Source organism: Callithrix jacchus, chromosome 15, assembly GCF_049354715.1.
Source record: "Callithrix jacchus isolate 240 chromosome 15, calJac240_pri, whole genome shotgun sequence".
In the NCBI taxonomy this organism is placed as follows: Eukaryota; Metazoa; Chordata; class Mammalia; order Primates; family Cebidae; genus Callithrix; species Callithrix jacchus.
In genome coordinates this window covers 77,631,638-77,645,008 of record NC_133516.1, presented here as the reverse complement: position 1 = coordinate 77,645,008, position 13,371 = coordinate 77,631,638, and the positions used below count along the sequence as shown (strand labels likewise).

Below are 13,371 nucleotides of genomic sequence, written 5' to 3'. Positions count from 1 at the left end.
TCCACAAAATAATCTTTAAACCATCATCATCTCCTACAATCCAATTTACTCCTAAGGAATTAGAATATATAATAATTTCTTTTTAACTAGAATTGAAATATATAATGATTTCTTTTTAACTAGATTCAACTATTACTTCAAGTAACACTTCAATTATCACTCCAAATAATTTCATAACCATCAGTGCCCTAACTAAATCCAGAATTAGTAGCTGCAATTATCAACTCTATGTATGTACTCCTAACTCTATATTGGACTTCTTTTCTTAGCTCCAATCCAGCACTGGTGCCTCACACACAGGTCAGTGTGTCTTAAAACCCCGAAACAGTTCTGCTAAGTGATCTAATCATTTCTGTTAATGGCACCATCAATCTCAGTCAACCAGATTAAAAGCCCTGGAGCTTTTCTTCAGTTTTTTTTTTTTTCTCTACTGTTTCCGAAAACCCTGTATGCCATCAAACCTTCCAATTCTTTCTTTGAGGTATTTCTTATATCTATCCCTTTCCTTTTATTCCCACTACCACTACCCAACTTATACCCTCAATACTTCACTTTTTTTTGGAGACAGGATCTCCCTCTGTCACCCATGCTGGAGTGCAGATTTCGGCTCACTGCAACCTCTGCCTCCTGGGTTCAAGCAATTCTCCTGCCTCAGCCTCCCATGTGGCTGGAACTACAGGCATGTGCCACCACACCTGGCTAACTGTTTTATCTTTTGTAGAGATGAAGTTTTGCCATGTTGCCCAGGCTGGTCTCAAATTCCTAAGCTCAAGCAATCTGCCCACCTCGGCCTCCCAAAATGCTGAGATTACAGGTGTGAGCCACCATGTCCAGCCTACTTCACACTTTTGCCATAGTCTTCCTAACTTAGTCTCTCAGTCACCAGATTCTCTTCATTACAAAAAAAGGTAACTGGATTAATATTCTTAAATAGTCTCTTATTTACCAATTCAAAAATCAACAATGGTTCTCCACTGCATACTGACTTTATGTTAAAACTCCTCAGACTTCAGCCAGGTACGATGACTCACGCCTATAATCCCAGCAATCTGGGAGATCAATGTGGGTGGATCACTTGAGGTGAGGAGTTCAAGACCAGCCTGGCCAAGATGGCAAACCCCTAACTCTACTAAAAACACAAAAATTAGCTGGGTGTGGTGTTGCGTGCTTGTAACCATGGCTACTCAGGAGGCTGAGGCAGGAAAATTGCTTGAACCCAGAAGGTGGAGATTGTAGTGAGCAGACATCATATCACTCCAGCCTGGGTGACAGAGTGAGACTCTGCCTCAAAAAAAAAAAAAACTCCTCAGACTTCAAAAAAAATTGAAACCATCCAACTGACCAACAATCATGGAATAGATAAATACACTGGGGTATATTCATATGATGGAATACCACACAATGAAAAACACAACATGGATAAAACTCACAGACAGGCTCCTTGAGAAAAGAAACTAGACAAGAAATAGGGTTCCACTTACACAAAATTCAAAAACACACAACGCTACTCTGTTATGAGGGAAGTCAGAATAATAGTTATTTTTGGTTGGATGAGTTATCAGCTTGGAAATGACATGCAAGGCAGCCTTCTGGATCCTGGAAATGTCCTGTATATTGAACTGGGTGGTGGCTACATATATTTATACCTAAGAAAAACTCATTAATCTGTACCTTAAGATTGGGGCACTTTACTGTATATATCTTAATAAATTTTCAAAAACCAGGTTAGCCTGAATTTTGAGATAGTCTGCCTACTTTTCAGCTTTATTTCCCGACATTCCTCAACACAAACCCTAAATTATAGCCAACCCCTAAACATACCCTGAACTTTGCTTACTGTCACTTATATCACCCCTTCTTCTTGAACAGCCAACCATCACCATCTTGCCTACTATTATCGTATTTATCCTTCAAGGTCTAAGCTACACACCAATTTCTCCACAAAGCCAATCCTAATCAAATTTGCCATAGTACTGGTGTCATGGGCAGATGTGTTTATTTTGTCCCTGGATAAATTCCTGAAGAACATGGACTGTGTCATATATCAACATGTATCCTTCACACTGCCTGCCATAGATCCTTGTGCACAGTAAATATAAAAATATACCCTGAATGAATAAATTCTGGCAGTCCATCAACATATCCTTCAACCTAACCCTCCTTCTCATATCCATCCATCACTCCCTCTACTCACAATTCACCTCACAGTTCACATATTTAGTTTCTATCATTCAACAAATAATTGAGCACCTACTACATGAAAGAAACTGAAACTCTAACATACTCCACTAAACTACCCAAAAATATAATCCAATTTCAGCTGCTGCCATTTGAATATTTCTACAACTCGAAATTTCCAGTCAGCCAGGAGTGGGGATGCGCACATCTGTAATCCCAACACTCTGGGAAGCCAAGGGAGGGGATCACTTGAGCCCAAGAGTTTGAGATCAGCCCAGGCAACATGGTGAGATCACATCTCTCCAAAAAAATTTGAAAATTAGCCAGGCGTGGTGGCACATGCCTGTGGTTCCAGATACTCAGAAGGCTGAGGCAAGAGGATCACTTGAGCCCAGGAGGTAGAGGCTGCAGTGAGCTACTGTGTTCACACAACCGCACTCCAGTCTGGGCAACAGATCAACAGCCTGTCATTGACTCATTCATTCATTAATAACAAATAAATAAACAGTGCATTTCCAGTCATCTTCCCCTCTTCCCTATCTCCAACTGCATCCCACTCCCATATTCTAATCCTATTGCTATCAAACTAATTCAAGCCCTCTTTAATTTCTCCAGGAGCCACCTAACTGGTCTTTTCACATACAATGTTACTCTACCACCACATTACCCACAATCTATCCAAGAAGGTATAGCTACTGCCAGATGAAGCTATCTAATATACAGTACTTGGCTCAATTCCCTACTCAGGCAAGTTCAACAGCTATATACACTAATAATGTATGCTAACATACTTTAATCCTATTCTTTAATTCTCACATTCTCACCACAACCCTTGCCAGAAAGGTACGATTATCAACTTGATGAGAAAATGGAAACTCAGAAAGGAAATAATTCTCCATAATCATACAGTGGGCAAACAGAAGAGCCAAGACTAAAACCCAGCTTCTGTTTGCTTACCAAGCACAACACTACATAATATCAAATACAAACTACTTAGCTTAGCTGTCAAGGCCATTTTCAACTCAACCCCAACTGACTCTCCTACCTTATGTTATACCTTATTCATGAACTTTCTGTGTTCCAAACTATGATTGTGATCAATTATTTTGTTAGTCATAAAATTAGTTTAAGGAGTGACAACCTTTTATTTCTTTCGCCTTGGCCAGCTTTTTTTCTTTTTAATCAAACAAAATAGATAACATCCAAGTGCATCTACCATGGTAAGGATAGTCACAGTATTATGAAACTTTTTGTTTTTCCCACACACATAAACATTTACACATGCATATATTAGATGAAGTGTGACATCTATTTCTTATTACAGGTCATAGTTTAAAACTTAAAATCTAAATCACCATTCCCCACATCTGGGCTTCTCACCTCCAAGCCTTGGCTTATGCTAATCTTTCAGGCTGGAATGCTCTCTTTCAGTAATCTTTGCCACTCAGAATCCTATCAATCCAAAACTTAAAAAAAAAAAAAAATAATAATCCTATCAATCCCTTCAAAGACTAGCTAAAATTCCCCTTTTATGCCATTAAAATGCTGCCCCATGTTTTCTCCTAATCAAATGCATTTTTTGCCTTTTAAATTCAGTAATATTTGGTGTATTTGTGAATCACAGATATATTGGTGATTATAGTACAGGTATTTGTGCACAACTCCAGCTCCCCTACCAGAATACAAATCCCAGAGGACTTATTCCTGACTGCAAAGCATTATATGCTTTTGCATATAACAAATGTGCATTATCTGTTAAACAAAGAAAACTTATCCCATCGTTTTCTGAAACCCTCAGTTATAAATCAACATAATTTAATAACTTCTACTATATTCCAAACTTCTGTTGACTCTTATCCTTCAAATAGCTTTACCATTTTCCTCCTCAAAATAGCCCTTTCAAATAATCCTCTTTACCTTCCATCTTCTCATGCTTTCCCCTAAACATAGCCTGTCATATTTCAGTAATCTTTTCCTTTCTTCAAAATCATCCTTTCTATCAGATACTACCTTTCCTTCCCCATCTGCTTATCTTCTTCCTTATTCCTGGTTCTCTAACATCCATACATACTGATCTACATTCTTTAAACAGATCTTTCTTTTCTTCGCCATCTTTTTAACCAGACTTCTTGAATTATTTCAATTCATTGCTAGTGCATATATTCTGGCAGCCCCATTAAGTCCTTTGTAGAAAAAGGCAAGTTATGAATAAATGAAAAGAAACATAAAACATATAGATAATTCAGATCTCCTAAATTATCTCAAATATCTCATTCATTCATTCATTCATTCATTCAACAAGCTTGTACCTACTGGACACATGCCCTCAGTTCTGTCTATTCTATTCTGTAATTCAGAAAGCAGCTTTGAGAAAAGCACGCAGGAAAATGCCAGGATAACAGGGCCAAGTTGACTCACGCTCTTCACTCATGAAGGCCAAGTAATTTGTGGGGTACAGGCTCATAAAAGAACAACTAAAAGTTATAGTCTACAATGATGGAAAGCTGTTTCAGGGGGCTCAACATCTACCAAACAAATGTGAATTTGAAAGGAACAAACCAGTAGGAGTAGCTAAAATGAAACAGGCAGAAAGCATTCAGACAAAAATAGATCCAGAGTCTAGGTTCACTTTAGGGCTGCAAGAGAAATTTGGAGTCATTTAGTTCTTCTCTGAGATCCCTAAGGAATCTTTCCAAATATCAAGCTAAAGTATGGTTCACTTAAATAATTTCACCAAACCTTAGCCAATGTTCATTTCTCCATTCCCGGAACTCCTACAGCACTTACTGTCTATAAAACTCATCTGTGGTCTTAAACTATCTTGCTCCAGGTAATTTGTTAACAAATATACTCAGAATTTATTTATTTCATCTGAGAAAACTGAATTTTTTAATAAGAATTTGTTTACACATTCAAATCAGTATGGTCCTCTTTAAGTTACTTTGGAAGGCTACCACTTACTCATTTATTCACTCCATCCATCCAACCATCGGATGCACTCAACCATCTAGTGTCTAACTAACTACATGTGAAGTTATCACCCCTGTTCAAAATATTTCCAACTTCCGCCTTGGCAGTGTTTTAAAAATCAGCTAGTAAGTCAACCAAGAAAATTATTCCCATTTCTGTGATTAACTGAATTTAAGGCAAAACTATTCTTTATTCACTCTATTTGATACTGACTGACCTTGAGCATTTCTAAAAAATCAAAATTTCAAAGTAAAAAAGATTTGTCATCAATGAGACCATTCAAAATAAGCTTATGCCATGCATTATTTAAAAGTGTGCCTCTTGGCCAGGTACGGTGGCTCATGCTTGAAATCCCAGCACTAGGAGGCCCAGGTGGGTGATCATTTGAGGCCAGGAGTTCAAGACCAGCCTAGCCAACATGGTGAAACCCCATCTCTGCTAAAAAATACACTGGGTGTGGTGGTGCATGCCTGTAGTCCCAGCTATGGCTTAGGCAGGAGAACTGCTTGAACCTGGGAGGCAGAGGTAGCAGAGAGCCAGGATCGCGTCACTGCACTCCAAGCTAAGCAACAGAGAGAGGCTCTGTCTCAAATAACAAACCAACAAACAAACAAGCAAACAAACAAACAAATGTATGCCCCTTAAGCTAGGTGCAATGGCTCACACCTGTAATCCCAGCACTTTGATAGGCCGAGGCAGGCAGATCACCTGACACCAGGAGTTCGAGACCAGCCTGGCCAACATGGTAAAACCCTGTCTCTAATAAAAATACAAAAATTAGCCAGGGGTGGTAGTGTGCGGGCCTGTAGTCCCAGCTAGTTGGTAGGATGAGACAAGAGAATCACTTGAACCCAGGAGGTGGAGGTTGCAGTGAGCCAAGATCATGCCACTGGACTCCAGCCTGGGTGACAGAGTAAGATGAGGCCCTGTCTCAAAAATAAAAATAAAAGTTGCCATAGAAGCCTGGAAAGAACATTCCAGGATCATTTTAATACATTTCCAGATTTCCCACACTAAAACTCTCCAGAAGACAATGAATACTGGAATCTCAAAAAAAAAAAAAAAAAGTGTGCCTCTTGGAGGGATTATGAACGCCTGGCGTTCCAAAATAAGGACCATCCAAAGATAAGGACCATGTTTTACTTACCTTTATAGACCCCTTCCCCCAACAGCACACAATAGATACTCAATAAATAGGTAAATTACATAGTTATACTCAGAAATTAATTCAGAAAAGGTGTTCTAAAAATATTCTGAACGCTGCTACTGAAAATGACCACCCAAATATAAAAATTCTTACCTGGAGATCTAGTTTTGATATTTGTTTTTAAAAATCGATCTTCTGAAATCTTACACTGTTACTGAATTATTTTACAACTATCTTTCTCTCTCAAAAGAATGTAAATACTACTTTAGGAGGCCAAGGTGGGCAGATGACCTGAGGTCAGAAGTTCAAGACCAGCCTGTGAAACCCTGTCTCTACCAAAAATGCAAAAATTAGTAAAAATTAGCCAGGCATGGTGGCATGCTCCTGTAATTCCAGCTACTCAGGAGGGTGAGGCAAGAGAATTGTTTGAACCCAGGAGGCGGAGGTTGCAGTGAGCCGAGATCATACCACTGCTCTCCATCCTGGGCAACAGAGTGAGACCCCATCGCAAAAAAAAAAAAAAAAGAATGTAAATACTATAAATTTCTTGAGGGAAGAAGCTTATCTGTTATTTTTACTATCCTAAAAATGAATTAAATCAGTCTTAAAACAGTCATTTATGCCTAAAGAAAAAAAAAAACTAAATTAAAATAGCACCCTGCTACAGACCAGATTTTACTCCAGATTAAACTAGCCTCAAATTTAGAAGAGACCTCTTGGTCTTCAATGTTGTTGCAGAACTCTTGCAGTTCCATTCTAATCCAGTCTGCCTTCTTCCCTTAAATCTAAAGGTCCTCTCCAGTCAGATATCCCTTTTGTCCTTCATGCTGTCAAAGGTCCTCTCCAGTCAGATATCCCTTTTGTCCTTCACGCTGTCAAACACACACACACACACCGTTTTGTCTCAATACCCCCACAGTACTCAGCAATTTCATACAATCCCACTATTATCACTAATAGTGAACCCCACTTTCCATCAGTCATTCAACAGGTATTTATTAAGCACTTAAGAATCAACCTGTTGGCTCACGCCTGTAATCTCAGCACTTTGGGAGGCTGAGGCAGGTAGATCACCTGAGGTCAGGAGTTCAAGACCAGCCTGACCAACATGGAGAAACCCTGTCTCTACTAAAAATACAAAATTAGCTGGACATGGTGGCACGTGCCTGTGGTCCCAGCCACTCGGGAGGCTGAAGCAGGAGAATCACTTGATCCCAAGAGGCAGAGGTTGTGGTGAGCCAAGATCACATCATTGCACTCCATCCTGGGCAACAAGAGCAAAACTCCATCTCAAAAAAAAAAAAAAAGAATCAGCCTGTTGTGAGTTTCCCTAGAGATACAGGAAGTCTCTGCTCTAGAACAGGTTACCATTTACCATTTGTAAAACAAAGAGAATAATTGTCACAAATACAAAATTTAGCAATACATAACCTACATGTGAATAGTGTTGCTACTGAAAGTACGGAAGACTTTTAGCCGGGTACAGTGGCTCATGCTGTAGCAAGCATCCTTACAATAGACCAATGTCATCAGCCTTAAAAAACTGTTCAGGTGGGAGGCCGAGGCAGGCAGATCACGAGGTCAGAAGATCGAGACCATCCTGGCTAACGTGGTGAAACCCCATCTCTACTAAATATACAAAAAAAATTAGCTGGGCGTGGTGGCGGCTGCCTGTTGTCCCAGCTACTCAGGAGGCTGAGGCAGGAGAATTGCTTGAACCCAGGTGACAGAGATTGCAGTGAGCTGAGATTGCACCACTGCACTCAATACAACCTGGGCGATGGTGCAAGACTCTGCCTCAAAAAAAAAAAAAAAGAAAGGAAGACTTTCAAGAGGTGCCATTATTTAAAGGCTCCTAAATAAAGTGGAACAGTATCTTTCTATTTTCCCAATATCCACCACAATGATTTATTTGCATCTCATATGCAAATTTCAAAAACACTAATATTTTACAACTCTATCCTAACATATGACATTGAGCCCAGTACAGTTTTTTCCTATCACATTCCCAACATATTAGTAATTTAAACATGCTAATTTCCTTAAAGGTGACAAAAATTCTAGTCTCATCACCATAAGGTAAACTTCCGTCACAATAACTACACCCAAATCCCCTCAAAATACTTTACCTTTTCTTTAGCATCCTCAATATGTATCACCACCTCCATCAAACCCTGTTCCTCATCCTCCTCCTATCACATTTCCCCACCTCTCCTTCCCCCATCCCTGCAAAAAACATGTGTCCACACCAATCCATTCCCTCCTAAAAATAAAAACGTAAGAATTGTGGCCCGGCACAGTGACTCACACCTATAATCCTAGCACTTTGGGAGGCTGAGGCAAGCAGATCACTTGAGCCCAAGAGTTCAAGACCAGCCTGGTCAACATAGCAAAACCCCATCTTTACAAAAAAATTAGCTGGAAGTGGTGGCACATGTCTTTATTCCCAGCTACCTGCGGTGCTAAGGTGGGAGGATTGCTTGAACCCAGGAGGTGGAGGCTGCAGTGAGCCAAAATCACACCACTGCACTACAGTCTAGGTAACAAAGTGAGATCCTGCCTCAAAAAACAAACAAAAAAGGAATTGCCATAGAAGCCTAGAAAGAACATTCAAAGGTCATTATAATGCATTTCCAGATTTCCCACACTAAAACTCTCCAGAAGACTGTCAAAGAATACTGCAAACTGCTAATTCGAGGATGAACAATTATCATTATTAAGCAACTCCTCTTCATCTCTAACAAGCAAATATTATGCTTAGATGTTTCCTACAACATGGTCTTTTTGATAAGTCCATCCAAACTTCCCTTTAACATTCATCTAGCATTTTTACTGTAATTGTCAATGTTCCTTCTACTTCAGGAAAGCCTTATTTAGGCTAAATCCTTATCTAATATAATGGGGAAGTCAAGAGATAAAGCCTAAGATTGTTGGACTCCAAAATCAAGGTTTATGCATATTATCAAAAAACATAAACACACTGAATAAAATAACTAAATTAACTACCAAACGTCAGAAAGAAGGAGAAAGGGAATAATGTCAATTACACATTCATAGAAGTCTTCTGACTCCCTGATAATGTCATTTTGATAAATCAAGAAATGACATTATATGCCTATTACTTGGAGACATGGAAAAAAGCATGGTTAAGAAATACAAAATTAATGCTTAGAAATAGCAGCCTCAGTAAAGTAGAACTGCAATAGACAGGTGAGACAGGGGCTACTGCTTTTCATAATAAATTCCCTCAGAGAAATTTTATAATAAAAGGGTAGAAAGACAATGTAAAGACAATATAATAAACACAATATTTAAGTGCATTCCGCTTACAAAAATAAAAAAACACACAATAAACAGTGCTGGTGAGAGAAAAGGGAAGGAAGACTAGCCCTGTCATGCTATGATCATAATAAAATTAGTATAGCATATTATGATTAAAAAAAAAAAAAGCCCTGGCCGGGCACTGTGGCTCACACCTGTAATCCCAACACTTTGGGAGGCCAAGGCAGGGAGATCACTTGAGGCCAGGAGTTCAAGATCAGCCTCGCAAACATGGCAAAACTCCACCTCTACTAAAAATACAAAAATTAGCTGGACTTGGTGGTGCATGCCTGTAACCCCAGTTACTCTGAGAGGCTGAGGCAGAAGAATCGCTCAAACCCAAGAAGCAGAGGTTGCAGTGAGCTGAAATCATGCCACTGTACTCCAGCTTGGTTAACAGAGCGAGACTCCAGGAGAAGGGGCAAAAAAAAAGCCCTAAAAAGAATGAGTAGCCAGGTATGATGTCACACCTGTAATCCCAGCACTTTGGAAGGCCTAGACAAAAGGACTGCTTGAGGCCAGGAGTTGGAGACCAGCCCAGAGAGCACAGGGAGATCTCTTCCCTACAAAAAAACTAAAAAATTATCTGGGCATGGGGATGCATGCCTATAGTTCTACCTACTCAAGAGGCTGAGGTAGGAGGATCCCTTGAACCCAGGAGGTGAAGGCTGCAGTGAGGTATGATCCAAGCCACTGTACTCCAGCCTAGGGGACAAAGGGAGACCCTGTCTCAAAAAAAAAAGCCCAGGCACGGTGGCTCACACCTGCAATCCCAGAATTGTTGGTGGCTGAAGCACACAGATTATCTGAGGTCAGGAGTTTGAGAGCAGCCTGTAACCAACATAGAGAAACCTTGTCTCTACTAAAAATACACAATTAGCCAGTAATCCTAGCTACTCAGGAGGCTGAAGTAGGAGAATCACTTGAACTCGGGAGGCAGAGATTGCGGTGAGCCAAGATAGCACCACTGCACTGCAGCCTAGGCAACAAGAGCAAAACTCCATCCCCAAAAAAAAAAAAAGAATGAGTAAATCTGGCAGCCACAGTGGCTCACGCCTATAATCCCAGCACTGTGGGAGGCCGAGGCAGGCAGATCACCTGAAGTCAGGAGACCAGCCTGGCCAACATGGTGAAACCCCATCTCTCCTAAAAATACAAAAATTAGCCAGGTGTGGTGGCGGACACCTGTAATCCCAGCTACTCAGGAGGCAGAGGCAGGAGAATCATTTGAACCTGGGAGGTGGAGGTTGCAGTGAGCCAAGATTGCACCATTGTAGTCCAGCCTGCGCCACAAGAGTGAAATTCTGTCTCAAAAAAATAAGAATAATTTTGGATTATTTCTATTAAGAAAATATATAATTAAAGAAAGCACTCTCCATTCTAATGCTAAATTATTACTCTCCTTTGAGATAGCTGCTAAAGGAATAAACAATTGGATTTTTCTTTCCCTCTCCCAAATTTCATTCCATCTTCCCCATTAATCCCTTCAACCTCTACTACCATAAAAAGATTTCTCATACTTAACATGTTTATTATCCTCTCTTCAGTTGAAGAAATATTACCATGTAATGTGCATATAGTTTTTTCTTAATAAAAGTTGAATAATATCCGGGTAGATTAAGAGTATGGTTCTAGCCCAGAGTTCCTTCTTGGAAATCTGGTCTAGTGTGAGCTCAGCAAATCCAGAGGGAGCTTGGTTCATTTTCTGATACAGAGATGCTACTCCTCCCTCCAACTTGGCTCTAGAATCATTCAGTCTCCTAGGTTCCCCTAGACCTTATGATAACTAGTCCTGACCTCCTTGCAACCTAAAACCAGAACAGATATTCTAGATCCTCCATGCTGCAGGCCCACACTTTGCTGGCTGATACATTCTCTTCAATGCCTCCATGCCTGAATGAGAGAGTATTCTCTCACTGGAGAAGAACTCCCTCACAGTTCACATCAGGAACTGAATGGCAGAAGATCTCTCAGCAGCCACAGACTTATGGAACCAATCCAGCCAACTAGACTAATTTGACCTACAAATGAAGTATCCAAAGAAGGGCCACCAAATGTACTCTCCCCACCATTAATTATAATCTTGTGTACTGCAATCCAGCCTGAATAATAGGGCACCAATTCTTCTGGACCAGATAAACTGGGCAGTGAAGAAAACTACTAAGTCAATTAATTTCCATTCCAGCATTTGCCAGGATAGTATTCACCCAACCTCTGGTAAGTGTTAATACTTCAAATTTTCTAAAATCGAAACTCCATGGCCTAAGGAATCCCCACAGGCCAGGCCCTTTCTCAAGGTCTGCTTCAGCGGTTCTCCTATTCATTGGTGCATGTCTAAACTGTCACAGACCAAACTACAGACTAAAATCTAATTCTCAGTGACCCCAACCACAGCCCAGACCCACACTTACCAGCTGTCATCTATTGAAGAGCCCACACGGGTTCGGAACTAGGCCATCCCGGCCCATCTGGAATAACTCTTCAGTCCTTAGGCCAATATTTATTAATTATACCACATCTGTCTATTCTATTATGCATTCCCTTCATCTTCTCTACTATTTAGCACTCCCTCGTGCTTCAAACGCGATCGTTTCTATTCACGGGACCTCCTATCTCCCTTCTTTCCTTTCCTGAGAAACGCTTCAGTTCTTTCCATAATGAAACACCTAACGTATCTGCACAATGAACACCCTCCAGGATCCTCAAAACTCCACAGCCACCCACTGAATTCCTCCACCTCTCCGGCATCTTTCCTCCGGCCCCTCTCCCTGTTCGCACTCCCACTACGTTTCCTGCAAGCATTCTCTTTTCTCCAACCCCTGCCCTTCCCTTCTCCCGAAGAGCACACTCCGGCAGCAACAGTGACTGAGGCCTGCGGTGCATAAAGCACTGCACCAGGCACGGTGGACAGAGCCCTGGTGTCTCTCTAGCCTTTTCACACCCACACCCAGCACCCTCTGGCCTTCCCGTGCAAACATCCCACCTCCTCCCCTACCTCTGACACCCCCCTCCAGCCTCGGAGGCCGCCTTCTCGCCTCTGCCACCCTCGTCATTATCCTTTTTCAACCCCCCAACCCACCCTCCGCGCCCTGCTTCCTCACGTCCCCCGGCCAGCCCCAGCGTTTCCCTCGGCCTCTGCCGGCACCCAGGCCACCCCCAGCCTCGCTACGGCTCGCTCCCCCCGGGGTCAGGCCGTTACCGCCGCGCGCTCCCCCCGCGCGCCGCCCCCTCCCCCTCCCCCGCCCTCCCCCGGGCCCGGGCCTGCCAGGCCGAGCGCTTTACCGCGGGCGGGCGCCGAGTCGCGCGGTCACCGACTGCAGGCGGCGGCAGCTCCAACCTTTCTAGGGACCTTGAGAGGAGGGGAAGGGGGGAGGGGGGATAACTTTTGCTGTAGCAGCTTCGGCAACAGCTCCCACCCCTGCGCCTTTCTCCTCTTCCTCCCCCTCCTCCTCCTCCTCCTCTTCCTCCTTCTCTTCCTCCTCCCAGAGCAGTAGAGACGCAGACATGCCGCAGCTAGAGCGCCGCCGCGGTCGCCGCCACTGCCGGCCCGGTGCATTGTGGGAAGCCCCGTACTCGGGAAGCGCTCCGCGCAGCCCTCCCTAGCTTGGCGCGGAGACCTGGCTGGGAAGACACAGCGTGGCTTCGATTCCGGCGCCTGCGTGTCACCAGCTCAGGGTGGCCGTGGAAGCTGGGCCCGAGCCGCAGGTCCCCCAGGCTGGGCCCAGGAGGAAAGCGGTTTGAAAAAGATTGGAACC

The 13,371-nt window shown here is 42.4% G+C and overlaps 1 protein-coding gene across 7 annotated transcripts in view; it reads right to left on the bottom strand.

Annotated features, from left to right (window-relative positions):
- Nucleotides 1-13,108, bottom strand: part of ZNF148 (zinc finger protein 148) — a 152,710-nt gene extending 139,602 nt beyond the window's left edge. For 6 of the 7 annotated variants that reach the window (XM_054246020.2, XM_035273959.3, XM_078351896.1 and 3 more), the window contains exon 1: nt 12,899-13,108. The gene's annotated coding sequence lies outside the window, so the exon portion shown is untranslated. Of the gene's footprint in view, nt 1-12,027; nt 12,104-12,898 lie in introns of all 7 variants that reach the window. The other variant, XM_078351895.1, reaches the window with a different exon arrangement.
- Nucleotides 13,109-13,371: the final 263 nt, after the last annotated feature.